Below are 12,537 nucleotides of genomic sequence, written 5' to 3' on the forward strand. Positions count from 1 at the left end.
ACAAAGAAGGAGCCCTACCTTTATGACTGATTTGAGCGTAAAACAGAAAATGTGTTCGGCCCAATGCAGACCACATAAAATGTACCAAGATGATAGCTGTCGGTGTTCTCTATCAACGTTTGTTTCCCTCCCTACGAGAATACATCACAGACACATCACAGAAGTAAGAGCTCCAAAACCATGTGCTCCCACTCAAAAATAAATAAATAAAAAGCATTTGCTTTCAAAGTGATAAACAGTGATTTCTTAAAATTTCTTAAAAGCCCTTTCTCCTTGCCCAATTTTGTTTTGTTATGAAGGGCATTTCATAATATTTCTATTGAGAAGTCATCTCTTAATCCCCTTTCTTTCCTTTTCAAAAATCAATGTACAAAATTCTAACGAACAAGCCCTGTCTGTCCCTCCTACTCCAGCTTGGCTTTCTGCTTTGAACTACAGTAACTGCCTGCAGCCACAGTGTCGCTGCCCAGAGAAATGCCTGCTTCACCCTCAAAACAAACAGCACTTTGTAGGCAAACTGGAGGCGAGCCCAAAGTAGGAGGGGGGAAAACCAAGGAAAAGGAGTTCGGGCCAGAAACTGAGTCGACACCCACATTATCGTCATTCTGTAACACAGGTAAGGAGGGAACGGGAAAGGAGAGAAGCTCAGATCAACGCCAACCTTCCCAATAACTCCCAGGCATCCAGCTCATCAACACCCACCCATGAGAGAGACTCCGAGACTTCCAAAGAACACACTGGTTCCCAATGCCCAACACACATGGCCACTGTTGTCAGTAAAATATCATCACATGTAGTATGCAGCTTATCCCACACAATCAATCCTGTTGCTGTTATCAACCTCTCCACCAATTACAGGGGATGAAACCCAAGTCTCGAGAAGTCCAAAGTCACAAAGTCAGTACAGAAGAGTGACAGGACCAATACTCAAGTCCTCTAAGCTCCAAAGGCTTGGCCCTTCCCACTGTCCTTTATGAAGTGTGAAAAACAATTTTTAAAACATTCTCAGAAGCTCACCAAATCCCTAAGTTGTAAAGGTAAGGTAGTTTTTGTCCTCTTAAAAACAATTCTGGTGCAGAGTGAGGACTGTCACAGCAATGAGGCCCCACCTACAGCCCTTAGAGGGATCAATCCGGTGTCTCAGGACACTGCTCTAGGAAGACCATTTAGTTTCTGTGCCGAGATGGAAAATGTCTCCTGACGATGCTGTTTGCTCATTTGGTTTGGGGATGAAGTGTTAGAGAAGGAGTATAACTTTTTTCTTTTTTTTTTTTTTAAATCAAACCCTGATCTTGATAAAGGTGAAGTGAGGGGGAAAGCAAAAGAAGATTCTAAGGCCTATTTGTGATCCTTGATGAGAGAAGAGTACTGGAGTGGGTAGCCTTTCCCTTCTCCAGGGGATCTTCCCAACTCAGGGATTGAACCCATGTCTCCCAATTGCAGGAGGATTCTTGACTATCTGAGCCACCAGGGAAGCCCAAGAATACTGGAGTGGGTAGCCTATCCCTTCTCCAGCAGATCTTCCCGACCAGGGATCGAACCAGGGTCTCCTGAATTGCAGGCAACCAGCTGAGCTACCAGGGAAGCCCAAGAGAAGAGTACAAGAGGCTGAAATGCAGTCCTCAGACCATGAGTGCCTGCGTTCCAATCACAGCTCTGCCACCTCCAGCTCTGAGGTCTTGAGTCCCTTGGCTGCTCCCAGAGATGGGGAAGCGCAGCCAGATGGGGAACTGGGCCTTGCTGTCCTCTGCTACAAAATGGGCTGTTGGGAGCAATACGTGAGCTAAAAACACATAAAGTGCTCCAACAGTGCCAGGCACGTGTAAGTACAAAGCAAGTGCTTCCTATTATTATTCCCAGAACAGATTAGTCTCCATGATTGTGTTCTTTTTTTAAGTGTGTTTTAGAAGGTTAAAGAAGATTTCTTAGATAAGTTGTTAATCCATAATGTCCCAAACAGCACAAAGATTTATTCACAAGTTTCACTTCCTGACAGGATCCTCCAGGATTTCCATCTGTGGACTAGAGTCCCTGGAAGAACAAACAGTGGAATGTGAAGAATTTTCCTTTTTCTCAGCAACAGTGCAAGTAAATCTGCACCCATTTTCTCAATACTACAAACAGGCTTCCACACTGAGAAAAAAAACAAGAAACTTACAGCATTAAGCTAACTAACGCAGGGGAAAATTTTTAAATTCACTTTATATCTGAAAGCAACTGAAGAGTTAAAAATTTAAAGTTATACCAGTTGAGAAAGACACGGTCTAGATCATGTTGGGATGACAATCCTAAGGACTGGGATAAAACCTGATGAATCAAAAGATATCTTCCCCATAAAATGTTGGAATTCCAGAACAATGGGCTATCCCTGGGATGATTAAGAGAAAAAATGGTTTTTAAAAATCCCCTCAGGCTAAAAATCTAGACTCAGCTGACACAGAGCTCTGCTAAAAAATCACCTCTCTTCTCTTTCAGAGAGGGCGTATGTACAACAGGTTAAACAGTGGAAGGATTTTCCCCCAAAAGAGCAGATAAAACTAAAGACAGCGGCACTAGAAGGAAGGGTCACAACACTGGGCTGGGGTGGTGTCCTGCCCAGGGGCACCCGGCCGGGAAGAGAGGCTAAAACTCAGCCCGCACTGGTCTTCAGGCAGCGTGCCTGGTGGAGCAGACGCGGCCCCCGCTGCCACTAACCTCACACGGAAGGGTTGTGGGGGCAGCGTCAAGCGGTGCCAAGCACTCCAACGCCCCAGAGCAATGCAAGCTGGTATCCAGAGCCACCGGGAGCTGGAAGCCATTGTGCATGCCCCCTCGAAACAATGCTGTGCTCTGGAGGGGCGGGGAAGAGTCTTGGTTTGTACAACGACACATGTTCAGCTTTCCTGGTTTACTTTATGATGCCAGCTGCTCTGCCGCCCTTCCTTTGCTCACTCTACATTCTCCTTTCTCTTACACTCCAGTTCTCCTTCTGCAGAAGCCACACGTTGACGAGCATATGAGGGGTGGCAAGACAATAGCCCTCCGCCCACCCACAGAGGTTGTGCACTACGTCTAAATGTGCATCAGATTACAATTTTCCCTTCTCAGTAAGGACACCTCTTTTTGGTTTCTCTCCTATTACCCCCCTAATCAATTCTAAGATATAAAGAAACCTTCCTCTTCGCTTCCGGGATAAATGATCTTTCTTCACCTCCAGCGGCTCGTACCCTGTGTTGTATATCTCTGGACCCACTCGCCTCCCACAGCCGTATCTTCTACGTGCTTCGCTCCCGTATTCCACATATTTCTCCCTCAATCATTACTCCTAGGAAGGAAAACCCCATCAAATACATCTACTCTGGATATAATAAATCAGATTTAAAGAGCAGAAATTACTACATTGACAAGTATGGGGATTTTGCTTTGCTTTGTTGTTTTCTGTGTGTATGTGGGGGGGCGCGGGGGGGTTACACAAAACAATGACATCACGTTTTCATTTGCTTCAACGTTCTAAAAGTCTATTATGCTTTTTGTTGAATGCTCTGCTTCCATTTACCTGGTCACTAAAGAGCTATCTATCTCTAAGGCCTAAGATCACAGGCTCTATCCAACCCACAAAGGTATTTTATTTGGTCTGCAGGAAGTTCTTTTTCAAATATTGAGCTTAATTAGCCAATCTCTCAAAATCAGGAGACTTTTAAGCAATCCAGATTTCTGGCTTACAGTGAAGATCTGTCAAGACTGGCCCACATTCCCATAGGCAACAGTTGGCTGCTGAGCAGACTGGCTGAACAGGACCCCCTTTGACAGGACCTGCATTTTCTGGTTCAGTCCAGGCCTGCCCCCCACTCCCCCACCCCCATCACTCTACCCTGAGGTGAGTACCAGGTGCCGTAAGCCACCTCACGTGAGGCCCACTTCAGGCAGTGTTTGGTATATGCCTGAGACCATGAACAATATCCAACTCCAACTCTCTCTCTGGTTAGTGCAGAACTTACAGGGGTAATCAGAAAGTTTCTCCTTGGTACAGAATTTTCCAGGTACAATTCACAAGGAAAAGAACTTACAACTAAGTAAAAAGGAAAATGTCCCATAGTAAAGAAATATAAGTTAAAAAGAAAGATTGTATGTGTGGTGTGTGCATGTAGGAAAAGGATTCACTGGGTAAGCTGGGTAACACTGCAGACCATTTTACAATTTGTAATTTATTATTGGCTGAATATTAATATGAAAACTAAAACCGTTAAGGTAGAAACTCAGAGTGAATTCACTCCACTGAAATGACTATACTTGAACATAAAAAAATCTATAAATGAAACAGACTATATATCACATAAATATATGGATATTTATTGATTCATTATTAATTCAGAGGATATGGGTATGATTGTCTTTAATCGCATATACTTGTGATAGCATTTATTCAGCAAACATTTGCACAAAACACCTTCCAAACAGTAGCTACATCCTTTTTATGTTTATGCACAGTAGTGTTGTAGAGTCAGATCTAATTAGGAGGGGGGCACTTAGAGTGTGCTACTACAAGTGGCATTCTATTACCAATATTGATGATAAAAGAGAAGAGGGCTAGAGAAAGCACCAAAACAAGTGATTTTAAATCACTCTCCCAATTCCAGGATCAACTTGCATTCAAGTGATTTTACCGACAGGCTGGTATTTCTAAACCACTGCATTGATGAGAGCTCTGGCCTGCAGAGCAGGGGGCCCCGGCTCCCCTCTTCTCAGCTGTGAGCCCATTCTTCAGATATGGTCCGTAAACAAGGAGCAGGAACCAGACGAGCTGTGAGGTCTCTTTATGACTCAAAATCAGATTCTCTTTTTTAACAGAAACATTAATAATATTATAAAATGAAGAAAAACAAACCTAAGAGAAATGAGAGGAATGCCATACATAAGAGAATGAGCTTTGAAATAAAGACTAGTTTCAAATTCCACTTCCAGCACTTCCTTGTGATTTTTTTTTTTTTTTTTTGGGAAGATCATATAACCTCTCAGGCCTCAGTTATGTCATCTCTAAAGTGGAAATAAGTCCATCTTCCACTCAGGACTGTTTTGCAGATCAAATGAGAATATATGTAAATTCCAGGGCACGGGTTTGGAATTATCAGTAAATGCCTAATAAATGATGGTTGTTATTACCTATAAGTATTCCATAAACTGTCCAATTACTTCTTGACCTAAGTTTAAAAAACTAGTTATAGATGATAATAAACTGATCTTAAAAGCTTATGAAGTAGGGTATCATTGCAAGAATCATGGGGGTCATTTTCAAAAGAATTTGAATATTCAAACATTTCTTAGAACTCGATTGGGAACAACCTGTAAAGAGAATGTGACTGATGGTACTTCACGCCCAATGTGAAGGGCATGAATCTGTCTGGTCTCCGTTGAGTGAGCTCGGCAGAGGCAGCTTCCTGGAGGCTGACACCCTTGACAGAAGGGCCGTCTTACACTTCTCCTTCCTCCTCCCTGCTTTGTAGACTTCACTGCAGTCTTGGTGATCTGTTGATGCTGAGATTTAGCAATGGGATTTATGGGTTGCTGTGGAAGTGAAGTCTTCTCTGGCAAAGTTCCTAACTATTACCAGCAAGCAGAGAAGGAAAGTAAAAAAAGCTTTTTAAGAAAAGAAATGTTTACGATAGAATTGAACATCAATGTGTGTGCTCTTTTCCCAACAGCAGGTGTCAAGAGGAGGAAACGGACATCTCAAACATCTCAGGAAGGCAGTAATTCCCAGACTTTTGGTATCACAGACTAGTAAAATTTCAAAAGAAGACTGTCATAAAATTGCCAGATTTTAGAAAAAATCATACCAAAGACAAACCATCACCAGTCTTTCATAACCTATCAAAGTAAGCAAGATATCCCAACCAAGATTTTTTAAAAAATCCTTTCAATTGAATAAACTTAGCACTAAAATTAAAACTGAAAAGCCTGCTGCATTCTCTTTGTTCTTTTCCACAGGCTGGTGTAACTGTCACTATGCATTCACAATGGACCACAGGATGGTCCCCTCACGCCATCCAGTCCAGGATGCAGTATCTCATGGAGCACCAAGGGCCACACAGTGGACCATCTGCTGTCTTGGTCATCATCTTCCAAGGACACAAGTGTATCCTTAAAGCTCCTTGTTTATCTTAACTACCAAGTGTGAGTTGTCAGCCACTAATGTTTCAAAGCTTCTCTAAGGTGTCAATACCCACCCTTTCTATACAACTATGCAAGACGGTGGCTCTCAGTCTTGGCTACACACCAGAATCACTCTGGAGTGATTTGGAGTTATGCCATTGGTGTAGTGTCACACTTAGCAGATTTCACATATCTTCAATGGGAAGACATTAAGAAATTACCATTCTTAGATGTCTTTTGAAGCAGATAGGACAGAAATCCTAGGTAACTTAATGCCAGGTTATCCAAACAAAATTTCACTCCCAGAGACTCTGACCCAAAAGATGCGGGTAAATGTCTGGGCTCATGTAACTTTAAAACATTTTCCAGACTGATTCTGATGCCAGCCAGGGCTAAGCAAAACTATTTACATTATTTCCTGAATTTATGTTTTATAAGGCTTTAAGGAATGCACCTCTTCATGTACTCCTTCAGGTGTCAAATATCAACGCAGGGCCTGCTGAGGCGGGGGGTTGGGGGGCACCAGGAAATCAGTGGCGTAGAAGACAGATACATCTCTGCCTTCGCCACACTGACAGGGCAGGGGGCAGGCAGACAAGGAAGCTGGCGGCTGAAATAGTACGTGGGAATAGGGGGAACAATCCAAGTTTCCTCTGTCCCTATCCTAGTGGTTTCATGGGCGTCAGAATCATCTCCTCCTGGCTGTCTTCTTTCCAGATACTAGAAACTCTTATTTTTATCAGAAAAACAGATGGGCAAGGCTCTGTCCTCATGGAGCTTACATTCTGGCAGGACTGTCTACCCTCTCTAGGTAAATTACATTGGTCATTCCAGCTCTGGTGTCTCACCTAAAGTCAGGTGCCCATGCTTTGAACAAAGCACAGTAGAAACTCAATTATGACTATGTTTTCTGTTTTGTGGCCAAAATCTTTCTGATGAAGCTTAGCACTTCCTGTCCTTTTTAATCTGCAACAAGTTGGGAAAACACTGTAAAAATATTTTTGAAGCCCTTTCCTGGATTTTCCCACCAAAAACCATCTTATGACAACTCTGTAATTCCCCCCTTAATACCTGACCTCGTATTTGCCCACAAAGAAACACACCTGCAAGTCTTCTGATGACTAACATATCCTGGTGCAGTTTCCCTGGAATAAATCCCCGTTGGTTAGCTATTTCATAATTCAGAAGAGTGCACTATCATCTGTAAACCTAGAAATTCCACTGTGTATTCCTTCTTTTGGATCAATTATGTAAATAAGTCCTAAGGGACCCTAGTGTTTACTCACCTTCAAGCAGAGTAATCTTTATCTTTAGCCTGTATCTGTGGTCTTTCATGCAGGTAGATTCTAATGCCTGCTCTATGACTATGTGTGTGAGCTGACACTAACCACATCACCTCCCTAGGCCTCAATTTCCTCTTCTACCAAATTCAAGCACTGATCATTTCCATCTATTAAAAATTCTCTGGTTCTACTCAAAACTGATACACAGCACACTTAATTCCAAGGTGACTTCAACTCTGATACAGCCTTTGAAAGTGTAAAAGGACAATTTCTAAGGATTTTCAAATATGTCCCCACGCACGAAATCTCTTAAATTCACAAAACACCAGTTCTTCCAGGAGTATTTTCACCTCCAGAGAATACAGACAGGTTTCCCATGTCGGCCACGCACTGAAGTGAGAGCAAGCAGACTGCACCATGCGGGCAGGCAACACACCCGCGATGAACTGGGCACGATGGACACTGCTAACAAAGGGGGTCACGTGTGCTGGCTGCGACCTCTGCAGTTTTGTTCTAGCACTCTCAACACTACTGGATGGTGATCACCTGAACCAAGAAATTTACTGAAATCTAGTGTGCTGGGCAGATCTAGAACATTTGGATAACCTGGCATTACGTTACCAAGGACTTCTGTCCTATCTGCTTCAAAAGACATCCAAGGATGGCTGCTTCCTGATGTATTCTCGTTGAAGATATGTGAAATCTGGTAAGTGTGACACCACACCAATGACATACTAAAGCTCAGTTCTAGGAGAAAGGCCTGTCTCTAAGACCCCACCTCTCGCTCCTTCCCCAAAAGTAAATCTGTCACTAGTTAAGTATTTCAGGCATTCTAGCAAAAAAAAAAGAAGGAAAAAAAAAAAAAACTTAGCTAGGGTGGGAACAGACCTCATACATGGTTTTTGCCAATACCAGTTATTCCCCTATTTACCTCTTCACAAATTTCAAAAGCAACTCTGATTTGGCAAGCTTCAGATTTGCACAGAACATTAGCAATTCTCTTCCAGATGTCTAAATAGAATTACAAAGACCCCAGAGGATGGAGTGTGGATTTCAGAAGCTTACAACAGACTCAAATAATATCAAAAGGGCACTTCAGGTGCAAACATTAGCAACAACTGAACTCCCTGTAGCTTGGCCACAAAGACAAATTTCTCAGATGCCCTAAGCTTGGGGTTCATCAACCCCTGGAATTCCCCTCCATCACCCAGAACTCCCAGCTTTCAAATAGGACAAGCAGCGCCAAAGTACTGGGTTTCATGAAGTATTAATATTAAGTGACTACAAAGCTTTTGGCAAAGTCATCCTCCACTCCTCTCTCATATGATTAGAAAGCAGAATTAAGATTTTAAAATCTCAAAAGACTGGAAGACTGGACCAAAATAAATAGGATAGTACTCAACAGGGACAAAAACAAAACAAAAAACACCCACTCAGCTTCTCTCTCTCTCTCACACACACACACACTTGCACAATGAACACAGGATGCAACAGCTAATATGACAAATACCTGGGAGTTCTGACTGTCCAGACCCTAAACATGAGTCTGTGCTGGGCTGTTTTGTAAGCTTAAGCTGCAAAAAGTAGATGTTTGTGCCTTGGTCACAGGAAACAGCTGTCCTACTGTACTCTTTGTGGACCAGGTCAGGTCTCCATTACCATATTCAATTTCAGTCACCATAACTCTCCATAAAAGATGCTGACAAACTCAGGAGGCAGAAACCATGTCCCATGTAGAACTGTGAAAAGAATTAGGACTATTTTGCTTTGAGAAAATTTAGTCAGCTGGAGTGGCGAGGAAACATTATTCTGTCTTTGCGCCTTCGCAGGACTATCTGAGGAGGTGGGTCATTCCAAAGGAATAGAATCAACAGAACAAAGTTTCAGGGAAGCAGTCATCAGCTAATGATCACACTACACAGTCCAAAGGCATGATGGCATGTCTTTGTAAGTAGAGAGGTCCCTGTATCTGGGGGTGTTTAAACAGATGCTGCCTCACAAGTATAAGAGTTTACTAAAGAAGTTAGACCAAGACTTCTCTAAAACGCCCAGTCTAATTCTGAGACTTCCCCATCTGCCAGGATCTCTCAAAAATGCCTTTTTCTCTGATTAGAAGTTGCCCAGATCCTAATCCGTTCAGGTCTGAGTGTAGCAGAAGTCCCCTCGATTGGCTTCCCAACTCACGGTCCTTCCTCACCTTTCGAAACCACCTCCTCCGAGGCCAGTTCTGAGATATAACTTCACTTCACAGTGGCTTCTACCTTCCCTATCAAGGCAGAGTTTCTCAACTTTGGCCCTACTGACATTCTGGATGGGATCATTCTTTGTAGTGGGAACATCCTACACACTGCAGGATGTTTAGCAAGATTCAGGGGCTCTGCTCACTAGGTGTCAGTAACGCTTGCCTCCTAGCTCGGACAAGCAAAAATACAACTGTGTCCGGATATCCCAAATGTCTGCTGGGAGGCAAAGTAACCCCCTGTCGAGAACCATGCTTCTTGAACCAAATAATTAACACCACTGACTTGTGGTTCAAGTCTTCCACTAACTATATCCCCTCTACCTCCCTTCATCAGACATGTTCTCTGTTCCAGCCAGGCAAACCTATTTTTGACCCATGACACGCCTCAAAGCTTCCCCTAACACATGTGCCCTCCCTCTTCCACAAGACACAAACACTCCCAGCTGGCTCCACACATCCTTTCCATCTCCGTATTCCTTGGCCTTCTAACAAATGCAATCCCTTGCTTCTGGTGGTGGTCTCACATGGACCGTCTTACTTGCTTTCTATTAGTACAAGAATCCTCTCCTTGACTAAGGCACCCCAACACCCACTCAGGTTCTCTGCTTCCTGCTGGTGCTCAATAAATATTGGCTGGACTTTTCAGAATGTCAATATCAGCTCCAATGATACATGAAAATACATGAAATCCCTTACCGACTGCCATTTCAAGAACATAAGTGATCAGGAGCACACGGGTTTGACAAAACTTTCATGTTTTCACAGTTAGTACCAATTTAATACCTACAGTACTAAGACTGAATCAAATCTGACTTCCAAAATACAGCTATCAAAATAATTTAACTATTGGGACATTAAAGACACAGCAAACTTTTTAAAAATCAAAAAAGTTCTGAACAATGTAAAAACTAGGGGGAGAAGGTCAAGTTTTGACCAAGTTTTTAAAATTCTGTAAACCTTGGCTGAAAGAAAAAGATAGGAATATGGCTCAATACTTTCACTGTTGCATCATACACCACTCCACAGGATCATTAAGAGAATGGGGGACTAGGTCATATAAGGACAGCTTCCTCTCCAACTTTCTAATGTGCTAGGTTTTAATCAACAAAGTACACACTCAGACGCCCTCAATAAAAATGAGACAAATCTAAGATAAAATGTTCAGATATACAAATAAACCATGCCAATTCAAGATTTTGGATTGCTTTTTTCCCAGCTCCATGATTACCTAATCATTTCATGGGCTGCTCCCTTACCAGCCGACAGAGACCAAATACTTTGTCGGCACCTTATTCTACCTGATGTTTATCTCCAGATCTTTCCTATCTTGTTCTTGTATTCTAACAGCGTTTTAGTCAGTGGGTGTAGAAGACAAAAAAGAGGATTCTCACCCTGCGCTAGCTGATGGGAGGTGTCTGGTCAGTATTAACCAGCTGTAAAAATAAATGCTGCCTGAAGACCCCATTTATTGGGTATGGTGCAGAGTTCTTCCCACAGGTCTGTACCATGAAGAGGCCCCAGAACCCAGGAGGGGAAGATCTGAATCACAGTCATTCTTGGCACTTAGAAGCGCCCTTTGGTTGTTTACGAGGTAAACAGCCCTCCCCAGAACTGCAGACGGGAATTCCCTGGCTGCCCAGACTCCTCCAACCTCCAGCACAGAACACATAATAGGTGCTCAATAAACGCAGCCTGACTAGAATTTTATTAGCAAAGCTGCTAAAGAAAGTTTCCAGAAGTCAGCTCTCTCTTTACTCCTGAATCTCTCAAAATATGTCCTCAAAGCTTTCTTTGCCCAACAAAAAAAATTTTTTTTCTAAGTCAAGAAGAAGGAAAGGGGGAAGGAAATCTGCGAAACAGAAGGGATATATGAGTCAAGGGAGCTCAAGTTGGGCCGCACGGTCGGTTAGGGCTCCCCAGCACCTATTCGCCCTCCTTCTGCTCAGCTCCTGAGCACTCCAACCTCTCACCTCTGCACTTTTTCTTTCCTGAAACCCCACCTCCCCACCTTCTGACACAGACACCCCAACTGCGTATCCAAGTGGGGACGCACACCCCACCTCTCCAGCAGGGACCTACCTCTCCTCCCCTCGACCTGGGGCAGCTCTTCTTTACTGCAGCTGGCTTTTTAAGAAACTAAAAAAACTCATCCCTTTATCCGTGAGGGATACCCCCAAATAAAGGGGGGAGAGAAACAGGAAGGCCCCTATGAACCCTCCAGGCAGCGGAGGTGTGATTCTCTGAGCAGCCACCCCCAATCCTCCTCCTTTCCAAGCCCCTGGAAGGGATTCGCGCAGAAGTCCGGCTCCCAAGTGCCCACGCTTCCAAACAAGCTAGAAGCGGATTATACCGGTACCCAACCCGGAGATGGCCCGCGGCGGGCTGGGTGCACCTGCGGGCCCCCGGCTCCCTCCCCCTCGCGCTGGGGGCGGGGCGCGCCCTCACTTCCCAGCCCAGCCCACCCCGCGCGGGAAGGAGGCGGGAGGGGAGGCGTTTCTGGAGAAGTTGAAGGGCTCACCTTCTGGGCAGCGGGCCAGCGAGGCCAGACACCGAACACCCACCTCCGGGAAGAATCAGCGGAGCCGTAACCGGGTCTCCCCGCCCTTCCGATGGGGCGGAGGGAGGCGAGAGAAGGGAGCGCGCGTGGCGGGGAGCCGGAGAGAAGCGGTCGCAGGCCGGCGCGGTCCTCCCACGGGGCCCACTCCGCGGCCCCGCCGCCCGCCGCTCAGATTGCCGAAAGCGGAACGATCTTCGGGGACCGAGGCTAGCGCTCCGCCCGGCCCGCTGGCCGCCCGCGTCCCCCAGCCCGCGAGGTCCCAGCCACAGCCTCCGCTCGGGCCGCGGCGCCGCGGGGCAGGTCGCCGGCGCCGGGGTGGCGCGTGT

The 12,537-nt window shown here is 44.8% G+C and overlaps 1 protein-coding gene across 2 annotated transcripts in view; it reads right to left on the reverse strand.

Moving 5' to 3' along the window:
- Positions 1-12,303, reverse strand: part of LRRC8D (leucine rich repeat containing 8 VRAC subunit D) — a 129,690-nt gene extending 117,387 nt beyond the window's left edge. The window contains exon 1 of one of the 2 annotated variants that reach the window (XM_065909190.1): positions 12,173-12,303. The gene's annotated coding sequence lies outside the window, so the exon portion shown is untranslated. Of the gene's footprint in view, positions 1-11,733; positions 11,904-12,172 lie in introns of those variants that run through there. The other variant, XM_065909199.1, reaches the window with a different exon arrangement.
- Between the last annotated feature and the right edge of the window lie 234 nt (positions 12,304-12,537).

The sequence above is a fragment of the Muntiacus reevesi genome, chromosome 1 (assembly GCF_963930625.1).
Source record: "Muntiacus reevesi chromosome 1, mMunRee1.1, whole genome shotgun sequence".
Taxonomy (NCBI): Eukaryota; Metazoa; Chordata; class Mammalia; order Artiodactyla; family Cervidae; genus Muntiacus; species Muntiacus reevesi.